At 30.3% G+C, this 20627-nt stretch overlaps 2 non-coding genes and 1 pseudogene across 2 annotated transcripts; 1 reads left to right on the top strand and 2 right to left on the bottom strand.

Annotated features, from left to right (window-relative positions):
* The first annotated feature begins 5331 nt into the window (after positions 1–5331).
* LOC128034748 (soluble inorganic pyrophosphatase 6, chloroplastic-like) lies at positions 5332–20342 on the top strand (annotated as a pseudogene).
* Positions 8377–8572, bottom strand: LOC128035057 (U2 spliceosomal RNA). The gene has a single exon (XR_008191460.1). It is a non-coding gene; the product is annotated as a U2 spliceosomal RNA (small nuclear RNA).
* LOC128035034 (U2 spliceosomal RNA) lies at positions 10409–10604 on the bottom strand. Its single transcript, XR_008191438.1, has one exon. It is a non-coding gene; the product is annotated as a U2 spliceosomal RNA (small nuclear RNA).
* Positions 20343–20627: the final 285 nt, after the last annotated feature.

The raw sequence follows: 20627 nt of genomic DNA, 5'->3' as shown, positions 1-20627 counted from the left end.
ATTAGTCTCTATGTATTAAATTAAAAAGTAAACTGGTAAATAGATATAAACTTTGCTAAAGGGACTCTTGTATTAGGCTATTGACAGACTTCCTCATTGAGCCGTTTAGGGGTGTATTTAGATACTCATTGTTTAAGAATTTTTTTGAAGAGATATTGTATGAAATATGAGGCATTTGGGGAGAGTGATTTGTAATAATTTAAATTCGACTTTGGGGTTGCAACTATTTATTGGAAAATGGAAGATTGGGCTTTAGCCAATAATTGTACCAAATGAATTATTGACTAAAATCATTCTCTAAATAAGATTACACATAATAGGATTGATGAATCCGAATTGCGTTAACAAATAATGTGTTGATTCTATTTTTACTTATCTCATTGACTCACATTCTTTAAGGGGTTTATTTTTCTCTTCCTATTTGTTTACTTGTTGTGTTTTGCCCACACCTCTATTGAAACATCTATCGGTATTTGTCCCAACTTTTATTTTATTTTATTTCTAAATCCTTGAAATTGAATTTGTCTAAGTATTTGAATGGTCATTGAGATTTAGTGGCGATTTAGATTTCTCCTTGACACAAAATACCATTGCACTTGGGAGATGATGTCTTTAACTTTATTGTGGGGGATACCCAAAGAGTCAAATGCAAAAATGGAGGTTGCTACTAATGAGCCATACACTCTCATTAAATAGGATACTAAGAAGTGCAAGCTTCGACATTACCCATAAGATTCTTTAATTTTAAGGGTCTGTTTGTTTACCGGTAGTTCATTTTTCAGAAAATATTTTTCGTCTTTTACGTTGTTTGTTTGACCAAATGAATTGATTTTCAGGAAAATCAACTTCAGAAACACGGGAAAATATCCCCCTTTTTGCATAAAATGTCTTACAGATTTTTTTTCTATAAGACATTTTCCATTCCTTTTCTTGGGTCAACCTCTCATTTCCTCTCCGTCCATTAATGTTAGCCTCTCCTCCTTATCTTCGGTGTGCTTCTTCTTCTTGGTTGTGCTTGTTATCAACAGGCTTTGTTCTCCTTTTCTCTGTCTATTGTTTTTGTTGATCATGATTTGTTCTTGGGTGTGCCTCTCCTCCTTTTCTCTACTATTTTTTGCTCCTGTATGTTTTATATTGAAGGATCTTATTAATTTGTTGCAAAGGTGTGAAGCAAAATGCTTCTGTATGAATAGATTTTGGTCTTAGGTTTGCTAGATCTTCTTCCCTAATCTGTTTAATCGTGTCCCTAATTTAAACAATCTAAGCTTGCTAAAAATTATAGCCTTGTTTGTCACCTCTTCTCGTGATTCATCGAAGGTAGATTTCTACTCACATTCTTGATTGGAAGCTCTGGGGTAATTTTTGAGCTTAAACTGGCTTTACAGTGTTAAATGGAGCATTTCATTTGGTGAAATTGGATTTTTTTGATTAGTCAAAAAAATGTAGAAACATTGAAGAATTTAACTGAGATAATATTGGCTTTTTCTTGTCTGATTCAATCTTGGCTTGGATTTTAATTGAAGTAAGGAAAGTGAAGATGAATTTAATTATTCGTATTGTGTGAGGGATAAGGTTGTTGAGTCGTTGTGTAGAATTGGTGCTCAAATGAAAGAGCAGGACTTGGTTGAGTTCTTTATTCCATTGTTGAAGGTTGGTTTGTTTTTTTTGTATATAATTTATATGGTTTTGCATGTTTGTTGAGATAGAAATTAGAAAATTGAATGCCTTAATAAGGATGCATGGTATGGTGTTTCTATCTTGTAATGCTTGAAAAATGTGTATAAACCAAAATGGATGAAAGTATAATTGCATCTTGTGTTTTAAAATTAGTAATATTTCTGTCATTAACTGTTGATTTGCATGTTCTGCTGCTCTGCCTTGTTTTCATTTAGATGATTTTACCATATATAATGTAAGTTGAATGCCTTAATATGGATTCATGATATAGTGTTTTCATCTTGTAATGCTTGAAAACTGTATAAACCAGAGTGGATTGAAGTATTATTGCATATTGTGTTTTGTGTACCAAAATTAGCAATATTTCTATCATTAACTGCAAATTTTCATGTTCTGTTGCTCTCCCTTGTTTTCATTTGGATAATTATACCATATAAGATGTAAGTTGAATTCCTTAATATGGATGCATGATATAGTGTTTTCATCTTATAATGCTTGAAAACTGTATATAAACCAGAGTGGATGAAAGTATAATTGCATTTGTGTTTTATGTTTCAAAACTTACTAATATTTCTGTAATTGAACTGCTGATTTTATTGTTCCACTGCTCTGCCTTGATTTCTTTTGGATAATTGTACCATATAAAATGCAAGAGATAGACTATTGGGAAAACCTGAAATTGACTGATAATAATGTGTGAGGAGCAGACAAAATTGGGAGGAAACAAAAGAAATATATAGAGAACATCAGAAAGGAATCAACAGAGTAAGAAATATATAGAGAATATCGAAAAGGAATCAACAGAGTAAGGAATCAATTTTAATTCGATTCATCTAAAAAGTTGAAACGAGAACGTCATGAGTGGAATATGGGAGTGAGAAATGAAATTTGTGTGTAATTATATTGATTAAGTTATTATACAAATAATACAGGAAGTAAATTGCAAGGTTAATTAAATGAAGAGAGTTGGTTAAAACTTTATGCAAGCCCTTATTGTGCAATTAAGCCAAGAATTAAAAGACTAATAAACCATTATTAAATTTAGTTTAGTGGATTGCCATGAAATGATTGGTTGATTGCCACTATTGAAACTTTGAGAAAATCATGACCATTGAATTTTCATTAATTATGTTTGATTAAAATGTAAAAATTATAATATTAAACATAATTAGTTATTCATCTTTCTCCACCAAAATCTGTTGAGGAAAGTTTGGTCTCTCATTTCTCTCTACTACCGTAGCTTATAACTAAAATTGATAAGTTTTTCCTTTTGGTAGATACAATGGAAATTTTGATATAGATGATAGATAAACATAGCACAAGTGTTAAATTCATGAATGATTATATCTCCATTGTTAATTACATGGTGGATTGGAAGTTTAGATGTCATGAGTTGAAGAGGATTACGTCAACTTATGTTAAAAATCATGTTAAAATTGGTACAAAGAAAGTAGCTTAATTTCTCAAAAAATTATTAATGCAATTATAATTAGCTTAATATGTATGTATGCACTCTAGTCACTGTAACTTTAGTGATATATGTGATCTTATGAAAATCTTGCATCTTTTTTGTAGTGATCAAATATTTGTGTGACATTATTTTGTGTAGATGGATCGTAATCAAGATCAAAATGCAATTGTCGGAGTCGTGGCTTCAGTTTTAGCTTTTGGGGCTCTCTGGATTAAAAAATTAAAAACTAGAAAGGAAATTGTTTCTCACCCTCGTGTGAATCGAGATTATGAAAGAGAAAATTATATTAATATAGTATTTTATATAGTGGTGACCAGCATTGCATTGATGTGATAAGGATGAGACCGATTGACTTTTTTAATTTGTGTGATATTCTTAGTAGGAATAATTTGTTACAATCAACTAAATCTGTGAATATTAGGGAGCAAGTAGTTATATTTTTGCATATAATTGGTCATAATGTAAGGTTTCGAGTGATTGGATCTAGATATTATAGATCAACTGAGACAATTCACCATTACTTTAGGGTTGTATTGAGAGCTATTTTGAAATTGTATAAACTAGTTATTAGATTACCTGATGAGTCAACTCCTAGTGAAATCAGAAACAATCCAAGGTTTTATCCTTATTTTAAAGATTGTATTGGAGCATTAGATGGAACTCATGTTCGTGCATCCGTTCCACTGAGCATTCAAGGAAGATTTCGTAGCCGTAAAGGAGGGACAACACATTTGATTTGAAATTTTCCTATGTTCTAGCTGGTTGGGGAGGTAGTGCACATGATTCTCGTATTTTAAGTGATGCACTTTCACGCCCAAGAGGATTAAGAATTTCGGAAGGTAATAATTATTACTAAATACCAAATAGTTCTAGGAAGCTCATAATTTATTAGTATTAATTATGTTTTGTAAAATTGTAGGTAAATATTATCTTGTTGATGCTAGATTTGCCATCCGAAATGGATATATTACCCATATCGTGGTGTCCGATATCATTTAAAAGAGTTTAGTGCTCAGGGGCCTGAAGATGTAAAGGAACTCTTTAATCTTCGTCATTCATCATTACGAATCACTGTTGAACGTGTTTTTGGGATTTTGAAGAAACGATTTCGTATATTAGATGCTGAACCATTTTGGAATTTTCAAACTCAAGTAGATATAGTTTTGGCTTGTTGTATCATTCATAATCATATAATGGGAGTTGATCCTAGTGATTTACTTAATCAAGGATTATATGAGGAGCCTGAGTCTGATTTGATAATACCAACTCTTATGGAGCGAGAAGAAAAAGAAGAAGCAAGAGAGTGGTCTGCTAAGAGAGACGAAATTGCACAAACTATGTGGACTAATTATATGGTTAGAAATATTAGGTAGGTTTAAGGCTTAGGGTATGTTATGTATGTTTTAGTATTAAAATTGTTTTTTTTTTTGTTAATGTTGGTTGGATAATGATATTGTAATTTTAGTTTGTTGGATTATGAAATTATTATGTCTTGAATTTGTTAGATATTGATTATGTTTTAAGCTTGTTAGATATTTAATTTATTATGTTTTAAGCTTGTTGGTTATTGAATTTATTATGTTTTAAGCTTGTTGGATATTAAAATGATTGACAATGACAATTATTAATGTAGAATGGGTAAGGGCAACAAAGAAGGGACCTCCAAGCAATTCTGGTGGACAAAACCAATGGAACATCTTTTTCTTGAAATTTTAGCAGAGGAGGCCCAGAGAGGAAATAAGTCTTCTAATACTTTCAAAGCAGTTTCTATTAATCGAGTTGTCGAAGCTATTTCTGAAAGATTTGAAGTCCAATGCGATGCGAAGCATGTAGAAAATCATTTGAGGACTGTAAAAAACCAGTGGCAGATTATATGCACAATTCGGGGTGAAAGTGGATTTGGATAGGATGATAACATGAAAATGATCACTTGTAATAGAGTGACATATGATGCAACAGTGATGGTAATATATGTATATATATGTTAAGTATATTTCAATTTTTTTACTTGTTATTCTAATTGTGTATAATATCCAACATGCACACAAGAAGTATGGACCATTTTTGAATAAAAGCATTGATCATTATGATGAAATGACTTTGGTTGTTGGCAAAGATATGGCAACTGGGAGTTTTGCCAGAACATTTGCTGACATAGATTTGATGATGGTAACCAAGATTCAATGCCTATAGACTGCGGCAATGAAGAGACTGAAGAGGTAAGAACACATGTATCTTCATCTGGCACATCCAAACGTAAAAGAAAAAATGTTCAAGAAAGTGCCGTTGATGAACAAATTAAATTTGTGGGTGAACAACTTGGCAAAATTGCTAATGCTTTGCAACAATTTACTACAGATAAGACACAACGTCTTTACGAAGAAGTGATGTCAATGGAGGAAGAAGGATTTGATGATGACTTCTTGTGTGCTGTGTTTGATTATCTAGTGAATCATGAATCCGAGGCCAAAGCTTTTTTAGTTAAAAGTAAGAAGCATAAAAAAATCTGGCTTTAAAAATTTTCTCAAGGTTGAAGATATTGATACTTTTTTTAATGCGGTGTAATATTAGTTATGCACTTGGACAATGTTGTTGTTATTATGTGGTGTACTACTAATTATGTATTTGGATAATATTATTAATTTCTAGTATTAATTGTGGTTTGGAAGCTAATTTATAATTATTCAATCCTTTTTTTATTTTTTATAACATAATTATAAATAATTTATTTGACTTTGGTTGTTTTCAATTTATGACGGTTAATATTATATCTTAAAAATTGAGTATTATTATATATTTAATTTGATTTATTTATAAATAAATCATTGCAATATATGTAAAAATAATTTAAAATATAAATTTATTAATATATGTAAAAACAGCTTTTCCAGAAAATATTTTCAGGAAATCTGCTAAACAACAGAAAATATTTTACACAGATTAATCCAAACACCAGAAATGTAAATTATTCTCAGAAAAGTAAAACATTTTGCAGAAATCATTTTCCAGAAAATATTTTACTGCCAAACACACGGACCTAAGTGTGTTTAATATTTTCTCATTTCAATGTTTTTTTGAGCTATTTTCAGCACTTTGTTTTGTCTTCTTGCTATAACCCCATTAATTGCGCCTCAGTTATAATATAAACTGGAATTACGGGTTTGCTTACACAAATATGGGAAGACCCTTCTTTATCAAACTCTGAAGTTGAAGGAGCATGTGGTGATAATGACCCTGGTAATTCCACTGCTTGGTTTCAGTATTTGATTGACATTTATTATTAATAAGATAGTTGTGAAAATGTAACTTTGCAAGTCTTGATGTTTTCGTTTTCTTTCAATTCTTAGTTGATGTTGTTGAGATTGGTGACACTCGGAGAAAGATAGGTAACGTTCTTAAGGTCGAGCCTTTGGCTGCATTAGCCATGATTCAAAGTTCAAAAATATTTAAAAAAAAAACATTTTTATTCAAAAATAAATTTTTAAAGTTTTTTTTAACTTTTAAAATTAGAATTAAATTGATAAGTTTTGTAAATGTTCAGAGCTAAATTTATTGAATTTTTAGATTAGAATTAGATGACAAATTTTGTAAACATTGAGGCTAAATTATTGAGTTTTTAGATTAGGATCAAATTGATAAATTGTGTAAACATGGAATGGCTAAATTTGTTATTAGGTCAATAGGAAAATGTTTACGTCGGCTTTCCATTAAATATTTAACGGTTGGTGACTAAAATTTTTAAAATTTGAAAACATTAATGATGAAATTGAAAGTATTTTAAGTCAAGTGATCAAAATAGAACTTATCTAAAATTTGAATGATTACCCAAGTAGCTTACCTAATTTATTAAATATATATTTAATTAAATTAAAATTTTAATTTAATTTAATAAATTAATATATAATTATGATAAGTCAATGTATAATTACAGTTTGAATGAATAATTTTTAAAAAAATTAGAGCATATATGTCGTTGAGTATTTACAATTTTCGAAAAGGCATCAATGAATGGTTTCCGTTTGTTTTGCTTGATTGGTGCATTTTTTATTTAGTATTTTGGATTAATTATTAGTATCACTAGCAAAAGAAATAATGTTTTCTATTACTAAAGGATTTTAATTGAACATAAATATAAAGATCTTCTAACTGAATAAATGAACATTTCTCAAACACATCAAACTAGCTAGTTAATCATCTTGTTATTGAGATCAAATTCCTCTAGAAATTTGATAAAATGGGGGAAAAACAGAGGAAGCTGATCTTTGCTCCAGAATCTTGTTATTGCGCTAGGGAATAGGGAAGTTTCGGCAATTTTTTGCATTTATGATATTTGCATTCTTTGCAGATTTCATGTTACGAGTTTGAGTACTTAAAAAAGTGTTATTCCACAATAAAAGTAACAAGATTGTTATGTAGGAGGTGAAAAGTCTTGGCAACAACATTATGCTTAATGGGTGATTTTAGTCCAAACGTTGTACTTGTAATGGTAAGCAGAAAAGGTAACTGTGTTAGTTTTCTCGATGTTGAACCAAGAGAAAACAAAAACGTCCCTAAACTATAGCATTTTAGTGATGAGATAATCATGTAGGGCATAGAGTGTGGAGTATTAGAATTTGTGTGACTCAGGAGTAATTGTGAGGAGGATTTTAGGTAATGAGGTGCATTGTTGATTCCACCTAAGCTCGAGAGTGTTAAAGTCACTTTATATATTATTATAATTAGTGGTGGACCTTGGCATTAAGTTTTTGAGGGATTTAACAAATTTTAAAAAAAAAATTGAGGGTTTTAATGAGGATTTTTAAAAATTTTAGAGTCTAATTGAATTTTTTAAAAATTTTCAAAGATTTAATAATATTTTTCAAAAATTTTGGAGGCAACAGCCCTAGTACCTAATGAGGATTCACCTCTTATGTTGAATATTTTGTTTTAGTTTCCATCAACAAACATTGTATGAATGATTGAAATACACGGATACACCATGCATTGCAAAACGATTGAAATAGTTGTGCCAAAGAAAACCACAACATTGGTAAGAGGATCTGAACACTTCCCATTGCATCAAGGCCGACTTTTGTGGTGGGAATTGCTTCAATAGTTGTTCCGGATGTTACACTTTTTCTAATTTGGTGTCCTTACCAAACTTCAGGATCAACAGATAGACAAAAGAATTTAACATTAACTTCAACCAAATCCTGGCGGAGAAAATAACGGTTCAAAACTTGTAGTGGTTGGGGTGCGCCAGGCCAAAGCTATAGTGCAACACTTTGGCGACGCGTGAAAGCTCCAGTAGCAAGCTACTATGGTGAACTTTGCCCCTCGAAAAATAAATTTAATATCATATAGGCCAATGGCCCACGTATCAGATATTAAACTGATAAGAACAGATACTACACTTGATCTTAGCCAAAAGGCCGAGAAAGGTATGCGTTCTCCGAGATAAGCTTGCTCCTTTTATAAGAAGTCTCCCGCTTCCTACTGTCATCCGAGCTTGATGTGGGAGAAAATTAAAAGGTTTTGGAGTTCTGAAGGGACTGGATTCTGCATGAAAGAATGGCGATCATAGGTTTGTGAAATAAGCTTGGCTTAGCTGTGATGATTGCATCAAGGGTTTGTCGTCAAATCTTCCTTTCAAGGCAATGTTAGTCAACAAATAATGAGAATGTAGGGAAAATAAACAACTATTCAAGAAGCATATTCATAAGCAGTTAAAATTTTGTCTACTATTTCCGAATGAGAATGGAACATGTTAAACCATCACAACGTATGATGAAATGTTAGAAATCAGCTTCTCTCCCTTTATTTTCCAATCATTTTTTCAGAATGGTGATTTATCTTTGAATAAATATCTTATATAATTAACCATGCAAGATTTGTCTATACAATATTGTCAAAAATTAATATAAGCAAGTTAGAGAGGAAACAACAAAGGGAGCAATTCTTCATCCTAGGAGACAAACAATGAAACAAGCTTTGGCTTTTTTGTAAATCTTTGCCCCCTGTAAATGTTGCTGCTTTCTTGTTAGCTTTTTTAAATTATTCACTTAAAAAAATTCTTAAAAGCCATTTTCTGGAATTTGTTTACGTTTCATGTGAATTTGGGCAGTAGTTTTACGATTATTCATCCAAATATTCACATATTTAGTACCTCAGGAAAATATTCTCAAGCTTAATACTCTCTCTCTCTGTGCATATATGTTTATACATATGTTGCATAGCCCCCTGTTTATGGAAATAGATTTACACCTTGACATGGGTCCAAGTTTGTAAATAACCTGCAATCTTGTTAACAAACTCAAAACAACACAATGAGAACCTTATAAAAGATACCGCACATAAAAAACCTCAGCATCACACCTCAACAGGAACCTTAATTTTCTATAATCAGAAAAAACATCATCAGCAACAAGTACTACTTTAAGACTGCAAGTCTGTTGAAAACAATCAAGTTGTTTTTCCACCAGAACCGTGACTGAAGATAAGTAACAACATCGTTATCCAGCTGGAAAGCCTTGGCAAAAACATCAGGATTAGTAGGAGTTTTTTATCTGAACACTACATTCGCAATGGTAACCATACTTGGATTCTGGCTGCTAAGACCAGCAAAGGCAGCTGCATTAGTTTTCCCTATGTTGAACTGGAATTGAATAGATCAATAGGGACTAAGAAAGCATCTCCATGGTATAGCACTTTAGCGATGAAACGGTTCTTCAGGTTGGATGTGACAGGCCACATAGAATGCGCCTCTAGAACTACTAAGATCTCATTGGCCCGACGGTGAGTGTGAGGAGGGTTTAGGTCATAAGGTGCGTAATAACAGAGCATTAAGTCCTGATATTTGTTATTGACAGGAATGACTTTTTGATCCTAGTTGATTTGATCTGTTTCCAGGCATGTCGAGTCCTGAAAAGGACATGCTTTGGGTCCTTTCAGAACTAGCAATTAACAGATATAGCGTGAATGATGGAAGTGTGAGTTGACACTTGACATACACTAAGCATTTCAAAACATAGATATTGTAAACACTACAGATAAAAACTAAGAGGGCGAAGATAGGACCATTTTTGGCATCCTTGAGTGCTACACAAAAGTCCTGAAGAAAGCGAGGATAGAATGCAGCACAAAAGAGTCCTGAAGAGGACTAGGATCAGAAGCTGTGGCAAAAGAGAAAATCGGAGTCAAGAACTTCAACAAATACCTCGTGAAATAAACATTGTTACTTAAGCAATTACATAATGTCCATAAATTTTAAACTGGTATTGGGTGGGGTGCGCCTGGCCCGAGCTATAGTGCAACGCTGGGGCGACGCGCGAAAGCCCCAGTAGCAAGCTACTGTGGTGGGCATTCCCCCTAAAAAAATAAATTTAATATCATGTGAGCCAATGGCCCACGTATCAGATATTAAACTGATAAGAACAGATACTACACTTGATCTTAGCCAAAAGGCCGAGAAAGGTATGCCTTCTCTTGTCCAAGTCGGCTTCCTTTAAAAGCTGCTTCTCGCTTTCTCTCACGCTGACTTACTGATGTGGGATTTTAACAGAAAGACTTTAAGATACTGATTGGAGAAACAGTAGGCTTTACCTGGGCCACTTAGGACTTATTGACAGTCAAACCATAAACAAAACAAATTTAGAATTTGGTAGATTAGGTGCCATCTATGCTCCATTATGAAGTTTGATCTCCTTCTTTGGTAAGGAAAACTCCATTTGAAGCTACTTGGACTGATAAAAAGACGTGGAGAAACAAACAGGTAACCTAGCTAAATTTTAGGTTTAAGGAGAAGTTTAGTGTTCGTATGGAACAAGGTTTGTTGGTAGAAATCATCAGCTAAACATCTCTCAGTTCATGCATGGCATCAAAGAAATCTGACCAAGTTCAGGAAACATATATCATGATTAAACACAAATTCAACTTATTATGAAGCTTACATAATAAAATTTTTGTAGCTAGAATTAAATGAAAACCATCTATTACTGACAAGGAGGATATTGCAATTGCCATCTTTGTAGAATTTATTCTCAAATCTATGATTTAATGCATAGTTAAATTATGTCACTGGTTTCCATGTATTTCAACCCTGCTCTGCTATTATATTAACATGATCATTTAAACGATTTGCATCATAGCTAATTGGGAACGAGGTGGACAAAGGAGAAGGTGCTAGAAGCAACGGAGGGGGTATGCGCTTGAGGAAGCAATATTTACGATGGAAAATGATAAGCTCAACTTTTGGACAACGCTGAGCATGGATTTTTGTTTTGTTTTTAATTTGGAATTTAATTTTAGGGTTTTAAAATTTTATAAGAATATTAAAATAATCTTTTAAATATCTTAAATTTAAAAAATTATTATTATCTAAGAATTCATTATTGTCCCTCATTTTATGGAAGATGTTTTGACCTAAGAGTTATAATTGTTAGGCAACTTATTTAAAACCAAAACATCAATTAATATAAGGGTTAATGTATTATTTAGGACTTAAACTTGATAATTGCTATTAGATTTGAGGCTTGAACTCTTTTTTGGTCTAATTTAATCTTTAAACTTGACCATTCTATCTCCCACATTGGGATTTGAATTTTTTTTAATCCAAGTGAGTCTATGATATTTTCTCAAAAAAATTTTGGTCAAAATAAAGTTAGACCCTAAAATAAAAACAGTTGTCAAGTTCATGAACTAACCTTAACAAAAAAAAATGGCTTAAGGAAGCAAAAAGCCTTCAAACTTTTTCAAAAAAAGCAATTAAGCCTCAGCTCTCTTTATTTGCACTCATTTGGGTACTTAAACTTTTAAAATGCATAAAAAAAAGCCTGAAACCTTTTCAAAAGAAGTAATTAACCCCCCACTTTCTTTTGCACTCAATTGGGTACTTGAACTTTCAAAATGCATCAAAAAGACCCTCAAACTTTTTCAAAAAAGCAATTAAACCCTTGCTTTTATTAAAAATTAGAAATATATATATATAATTAAAATCATTAAAAGCTACAAATTTTATTAAAATTCAATAAAAAATTTAATATTAAAAATTTATTAAAAATAGAAAAAATATAAGAATCGTAAAAAATATAAAATATATAGAAATATAAAAAATTATAAAATTTTATAAAGTTGTAAGAAAATTATACAAAATGTAAGAAATATAAATTTCATAAAAAATTTATAAAATTATCGTACCAAAAGAAGCCTTTTATAATTTTTCTATAACTTTTATTGATTTTTATTTTTTATCAATTTTCGCCACATGTCACAATTGTTTTGCAACACATGATGACTTTAATTGAAAAAATTAGGGTCATTAAATTTTTTATGATTTTATAAATTTTATAATTTTTACGTTTTTATAAAAAATTCTAATTTTAATAAATTTTAATTTTTAAATCTTTTCATAAAATTTAATAATTTTCTATTTTTTTATTTTTCATATTTTTTTTACTTTTTAATTAGAGCAGGGGATTAATTGCTTTTTTGAAAAATTTTGAGGGTCTTTTTGATGCATTTTGAAAACTCAAGTACCCAATTGAGTGAAAAAACAGTTGCTTAATTGCTTTTTTTGAAGAAGTTTGAGAGCCCTTTTGATGTATTTTAAAAGTTTAAGTGCTCAATTGAGTGCAAAAAGAAAAGAAAAGAAAAGACTTCATTGCTTTTTTAAAAAAGTTAGAGTACTTTTTACACTCTTAAGCTAAAAAAAATTCATGCCCCAATATGAAAACAATGACTAAATCTAGACCTCGGATAGTGCATTAACCCTTAATACAAAAATTTAAAAATACTTCATTTTTGTTGGAAAAAAATGTGAATATATTTATTTTCTATGAGGCCCAACAACCAGTTCGGCCTTTGAATCCTGCTTAGCAATTCTTAATTGGAATTGGGCTAGAAAGACAATATTTTAATTCCATTAAACTAATGTTGTTCGGATCGAATTAGATTGGTTGAATCGAAAATAAGTCGGGATGTTGGTTTGGAGGGTGACTCTGAATTGATTAGATCGGGAATTGGTATGAACCGGTTGAATCGAGTATTTTTAAAAAAATTATTTTTTAAATTTTTTAATAAATTTTTAATCAAATTGATTGAATCAATTGAACAATCAGACCGATGAATTGGTGACATAACTGCTTCGACCACCAGTTCAATAAAAAGACTTTGCATTAACCATAAACAACCTAATTTTAAAATTGTGAAGATTTTCAAAATACTTATAATTGTATTGCTTGGAAATAATTGTTTTAAAAATAGATTATTAGAATTTCATGAGTTAAATAAATAATCATAAAATAATTAATGATGTTAAAATAAATAAATATAAAAAATGTAATATAGATACTATTAAATTTGTAAATATTTTTAATAATATCAATTTTAAAAATATATTAAAATTAAATAAAAGTTATATTTTAAAGTTTTAAATTTTTTTGTTTTATAATCGGACCATATGTTTTAGATTAAATAAGAAATGAGAAATTTTGAAAACAGCAGGATCCTCTTGAAATTTCTTATAAATTTTGAAATCCTCCATTAATTTTTACCCAAAATGCAATTTCATTTTATAATTTTGAAAACCTTGATTGAAATGGAATTCATCTTTCAAATTTTTCGGTCAAACACACATTTAGAGTCTCTAATTGGGTGAAGAATTTTAAAATTTTAGGTATTTTAAAGTGCTATTATTTTAAAAATCATTAATTCAAAAATAATTGTAATTACTTTATTATGATAAATAATTATTTTATAAAATTTAAGCTATTGGAGTTCTACAAATAAAAATAATTATAAAATAAGAATCATTATATAAAAATATACCATACAAATATCATTAGATTTGTAAAATTTTATAAATATTATGAATAAAATAAAATTTAAATATATTGGAATTAAATAAAATTAGTTTTGAACTATAAATTTATTTATTTATTTTGTAGCGGGACTAGATGTTAAATGAAATAAAATTATGAAAATATTAAAAAAATACCTTTTAGGTGGAATCTGAAAAATGAAATTAAGGTACTCAAATTCCCACTTGAAATTCCTCATAAATTTTAAAATTCTTTGTTATGTTTATCCAAACAAGTAAAATATTTATTAAAATTTTAAAATTTGATACAAATGAAATTTCACATTCAAACCTCTCATCCAAAGACACTATTTTTTTAAAGCTTATTAATACTTTTATAATTAAAAAACAATGATTTTCTCAAACCATATTACTTTAATCTCTTTTAGTTTTTGTTGTGTTCTCTATGAGACTTATCAAAGCAAGTGTGCCACTAATTTTATTGAGAAATGTTATAAGAAGGATTTGTCAAAATAGAGCAACATGATGGTGAGCATGAGATTGATTCTTAACAGGAGATTAACTCTAAGATAATGAAGAGGAGGATACGTCATTATTAATGGCTTTCATGCATCGAGAATGTAGTGGGATCTCTTAAGGTCCTTTGGCTGTAGGAAATTAGTTTATCCGAGTTCATTGTCGAAGAGATCTAAGTTATTGGCTGTTGATCAAAGTAATACATTTCTAGTTAACTTATGAAACTTCCAATGTCACGTTTATTGTTAATTGTCTCCTCTATTGGGGTTTTTTTTATGACATTGGTATTGTGCAACAACATTTAGTGGTTTGTACTTTCTTACATGTCTTTATATTATTTGTCGTTTAGGGTTCCTATTAATGGAATTACTTTTTTACTCAAATGAAAACTTTAATTATGTGTAATATATACAAGCATGTGTTTGAGAAAATTTTTGAATTGATGAATTTATCTTTTATTGTTCATTATATTACTAAATTAATATTTAAATAATAAAATATTAAATAAAATAATTAATTTCTTAATAATTAAAATTTTTAAAAGAAAATTATAATAATATATTAAAACAATTCATTAATTAAACAAATTCATACTCATACAAAGTATTTTAATATTTAAACAACTCTATAGTTGTTAATTAGTAGTGATTGATATGTGAATTAATTTTAATAATTAAAATTACAATGATAAATAAATAAGCAACATACTTAATTTAATTAAGTAAACAATTATTGTGAGAAATAAACAAGAAACCTATTTTTAATTATCCTCTTATAGTATTCTTATATCATAAATACAGACAAATTATGTGTGTTTTTTATACTGATAAATTACACTTATTATTTTAAATTAATAATTATTACTTAATTAATGTTATAGTAATATATCAATTAAAACTAAATATATCACTATAAATAGATGCGTTAGTATCAACACTTTTAAGTAGCATTTAAAATAATTAATTGTTTTTAAGATTATTTATTAGCTTTTGCTTTTATATCGAATATTATAAATATTAATAAGTTAAAATATCTAAAAGAAAAGTAGAGTATTAATATTAATAAGTTAATTAGGAACTTGATGATTGATGATTTGATGGGATAATTACCTGGGTAAGAATAATTTATTGGGTAAATAGTTTGGGTGGTCATCCAACCTTTAAGTAGGTTATATTTTAGTCATCTAGTTCCAAAAACAATTATTTCATCATTAACGTTTTAAAATTTTAGTTATTGATAATTATACTTAATGTAAAGCTGATGTGGACTTTTTTTATTTAGCCTTCCAATATTTATACATTTTATCAAGTTGATTTTGAATGTAAAAATTCAAGAACTTTAGCTATTAATGTTTACATTTTTTTCATTTAGTTCTAATTTTAAAAATTCAATAAATTTAGCCTACTCATTTACAAAACTTCTCAATTTAATTCTAATTCTAAAAGTTTAAAAAATAAAAATTAATTTTAAAAAATTCATATAAATCAACCGTGGCAGCAACAACAGCTAGAATGGTATCCTTTGCCGACAGCTCCATTGTTGCCTCCTATTCCTACTTGCTACTCAAAGCACCCTTCGCTTTTTAACGCTATCGTAATGCTCTTACCTTCAACAATGGAAGATGCTTATCCAAAAGGTTGTTTTCTTGCAATGCCATTTATAACCCTCAGGTTCAAATCAAACATGATGGTCAACCCGAAACCCTTGATTACAAAGTCTTCTTCGAAGATACTCCACGAAAATAGGTATTTGTCTCAACTTTTCTTTTGGGGCTTTATTTCTAAATCTTTGAAATATAATTTGTTGAAGTATTTGAATGGTAATTGAGATTTAGTGGTGATTTAGATTTCTCTTTGGCATGAAATACCATTGCACTTGGGAGATGATGTTTTTAACCGTTAGAGTTGTGTGACCAAATTTTAAGAGATTACTTGCAAGTTAAGTTAAACAAAATATATTTTCTTTCTAGAAGATTTAGCATTTATAAGTATAATATATTTAGCATTTATTAGTATAGTTTATTTGACCTACTAATTTAGCCTATAAATAGGTTCTTTTACAACCTTAGAAAATACACCCATTAGAGATTAGAACTCATAACACATTTAGAGAATTTTGTGTTTACGTTTTGAGGGTTCTTTGTTTTTGGGTTTTTCGAGGTTTAGTTTTTTATCTCCATTTTTTGTACTCTTCGTTATTTTGCCATTATAGTAAAATTATCTTTACCCGTGGTTTTTTATCCTCTTTGGAGGGTTTTTCCACATTAAATTTGTGTGTTCAATTTCTCAATTTATTTCGCTATTTTTTGTTACTTGTTGCTTAATTGGGTCGATCCTAACAAGTGGTATCAGAGCTAGTTCAATTTTTATAGATTAGCCCGTTTAGAGATGGCAACAACAATGTTTGAAATTGAGAAGTTCGATGGTGAGACAAATTTCAATCTGTGGCAAGTTCGGATGATGGTAATTCTAGCTCAAACAGGCTTGAAAAAGGTTGTTATCGGGAAAGAGCCTAAGAATCTAAATCAAACAGAATGGGAAGAGCTTGAAGAAAAGGCCTTGTCTGCAATCCAGTTGTGCCTTGCGAATACGGTATTACAGAAGGTGTTGATGGAGAAGTCCTCGTCTACCTTGTGGAAAAGGTTAGAAACTTTTTATGCGACTAAGTCTTTGGCTAACCGTTTAGTGTTAAAAAAAACGTCTATTTACGTTTCACATGAACGAATGTGAGCTTCTTAGAGATCACATCAGTCAATTCATTACTCTTTTAAATGATTTAAAGAACGTTGAGGTTTATATTGATGATGAAGATCAGGCTATGCTATTATTATGCTCTTTACCCCCTTCATACAAGTTTTTTCGAAGATGTGAAGGGTCATTTGTTGAGTAGAGACAAACTCGACAATGAGTTTGGTTTGGATAGCAAGGCAGATAGGCAAGCTTCCGTTTTGGTAGCATCAAAGAAACGAGACAAAAGATGTCGCTATTGTAAAAAGTTAGGTCACGTCAAAGCAGATTGTTATAAACTGTGAAATAAAAAAGCTGATGAGAGTAACGAGGAAGATGTAGTTGGGGCTAATTTGGCCGATGAAAGCGTGATGATTTCTTGTTAGTGTCAACGAGTGATAACTCCAAGCTCACGTCCGAATGGATCCTAGATCCAGGATGTTCTTTCCATATGTGTCCCAATAAAGAATGGTTCTCCACATACAGTTCAGTTGAATGTGGAGTTATGCGCATGAGAAACAATTCATCTAGTAAGGTAATTGTTATTGGTACTATTAAAATTAGGATATACGATGGGACGATTAGGACATTCTTAAATGTTAGGTATGTACCTTATTTACGAAAGAATCTCATCTCCTTAAGTATTTTAGACTTGAAAGTATGCCAAATCAATATCGAGTCGAGCGACATTAAAGTATCTCGTGGAGCTCTCGTTTTGTTAAAGATAAAAGAATCGACAGTCTTTATATTTTGAAAAGTTCTACAGTGACTGGTGAAATCAGACGTCCCTCGTTCGTTATGGAGTCGAAGTCAACTCATTTAGAGCAGAGGAAACTTGGTCATAGGAGGGAAAAAGGTATGACCGTTTCGTTGAAGAGATGTTCTCTTTTGGATACAAGTTTTGAAAAGTTAGGGCACTATGTTCGTAAAAATCAAACCCGGGTTAGTTTTGATTTGGCAGTGCACAAGTCGAAGGCTAGGAGTCTTCCAGCTTTTAAGCACAGATTCGACTCAGTTAATTTCCTGCATAGTTCAAGATAGGCCCGTGGCAGGCTTTTGCAAAGATGGCGTTGTAATAATTCGTGTTAAGGTGGAGATTGTTAGAGTTGTGTGACCCAAATTCTAAGAGATTGCTTGCAAGTCAAGTTAAACAAAATATATTTTCTTTCTAGAAGATTTAGTATTTATTAGTATAATGTATTTAGTATTTATTAGCATAGTTTATTTGACCTACTAATTTAGCCTATAAATAGGTTCTTTTACAACCTTAGAAATACACCATTAGAGATTATAACTCATAACACATTTAGAGAATTTTGTGTTTACGTTTTGAGGGTTCTTTGTTTTTAGGTTTTTCGGGGTTTAGTTTTTTATCTCCATCTTTTGTACTCTTCGTTTTGTCATTACAGTAAAATTATCTTTTGCCTGTGGTTTTTTATCCTCCTTGGAGGGGTTTTTCCACGTTAAATTTATGTGTTAAATTTCTCCATTTATTCCTCTATTTTTTGTTACTTGTTGCTTAATCAGGTCGATCCTAACATTAACTTTATTGTGGAGATACCCAAAGAGTAAAATGCAAAAATGGAGGTTGCTACTGATGAGCCATACACTTCCATTAAACAGGATACTAAGAAGGGCAAGCTTCAATATTACAGGGCGGATCCCTACCACCCCCTAAAATGAAAAAAAAAATTCTACTTAGGTTCTTTATAATTTATAAAATTTTAAATTAGTAATGATAAAATTACATTTTGACCCCTCAAATGATAAAAATTTGATTTAATCCTTTAAAAATTATAAAAATATAGGCTATTAAAATGACAAAATTATATTTTTACTATCATAAAAATATATAATTTAGTTTCGGTCCCCTAAAATAAAATTCTAATTTCACCCCTGCCTCCTAAATCGTATTTCTAGATCCACCACTGCCTGTAAGATTCTTTGATTTTGAGTGTGTTTAATTTTCTACTCATTTCAATGCTTTTGGGGCTATTTTCAGCACTTCGTTTCGGCGTCTTGTTATAATCCCATTACTTGCGCCTCAACTATAATATAAACTGGAATTACAGGTTTGCTTCCACAAACATGGAAAGGCCCTTCTTTATCAAACTCTAAATGACCCTGGTAATTCCACTATTTGGTTTCAGTATTTGACTGTCTGACATTTCTTATTTAATAAGATTGTTGTGAAAATGTAGCTTTGCAAGTCTTGATGTTTTCGTTTTCTTTTGATTCTTAGTTGATGTTGTTGAGATTGGTGATACTCGGAGAAAGATAGATGACGTTCTTAAGGTCGAGCCTTTGGCTGCATTAGCCATGATTCAAAGTTCAAAAATATTTAAAAAACACATTTTTACCCAAAAGTGGTTTTTTTTTTAATTTTTTAAACTTTTAAAATTAGAACTAAATTGATAATTTTTTAAATGTTGATAGTTAAATTTATTAAATTTTTAGAATTAGAACTAAATGAAAAATTTGTAAACATTGAGGGCTAAAATTGTTAAATTTTTATATTTAGGATCAAATTGATAAATTATGTAAACATTAGAGGGCTAATTTGTTATTAGGTCCATAAAAATGTTTATGTCAACTTTCCATTAAATATTTAATTGTGGGTGACTAAAATTTTAAAATTTGAAAATATTAGTGATGAAATTGAATTTTTTTAAATTGAGTGATCAAAATAGAACATACTAAAATTGGATGATCACACAAGTAGTTTACCCTAATTTATTTAATATATATTTAAGTAAATAAGAATTTTAATTTAGTTCAATAAATCAATATATAATTATGATAAATCAATGTATATTATAGTTTGAATGATTAATTTTAAAAATTTTCGAGAGCAAATATGTTGTTCACTATTTACAATTTTCGAATTGATAGTAGAAAATTGATAAATGATATCGTGAAATGGTTACCACTTACCACATAACATTTCGAAAAGGCATCAATGAGATGGTTTTCCTTTGTTACCACTTACCACATAACATATCGAGTCGGAGGTTTTGAAGCCAGCAATCAACTCCGAGAGATGGACCTTTTTATTGGTTGGTTTGTTGACCGACCAGAAAACTTGGGTAGTTCAGGCCAAAGAGGAGCAGTTGTGACTCATGAAGGAACAAATGGCACAATAAAGCATCAGTTTTGAGTAGCAGCAGTTATTTCATCAAGAGCTACTGAGGCAAAATGAAGAGTTAAGGAGGAAGACACAATTCAACCACTCTGATCTTTAGGGAAGTGTCGTGCCTCTCCAGTAAGAGACTGCTGGAGGGCATGCAAAGCCATGGTAAAGGGAGATGGGTGCTTTGCATAAGGGTGTACAGGCGTTGCATCCCGACGTTTAAGACATGGTCTGGTTGTTCTGTTCTACAACCATTTGACTCCAAAGGTCTCAGTTGTGGGGCTGCCATCAAAGTTTAAGGTGTTGAAGGAG

This window comes from Gossypium raimondii, chromosome 11 (assembly GCF_025698545.1).
Source record: "Gossypium raimondii isolate GPD5lz chromosome 11, ASM2569854v1, whole genome shotgun sequence".
Classification (NCBI taxonomy): domain Eukaryota; kingdom Viridiplantae; phylum Streptophyta; class Magnoliopsida; order Malvales; family Malvaceae; genus Gossypium; species Gossypium raimondii.
This window is presented reverse-complemented; position numbering and strand designations above follow the sequence as displayed.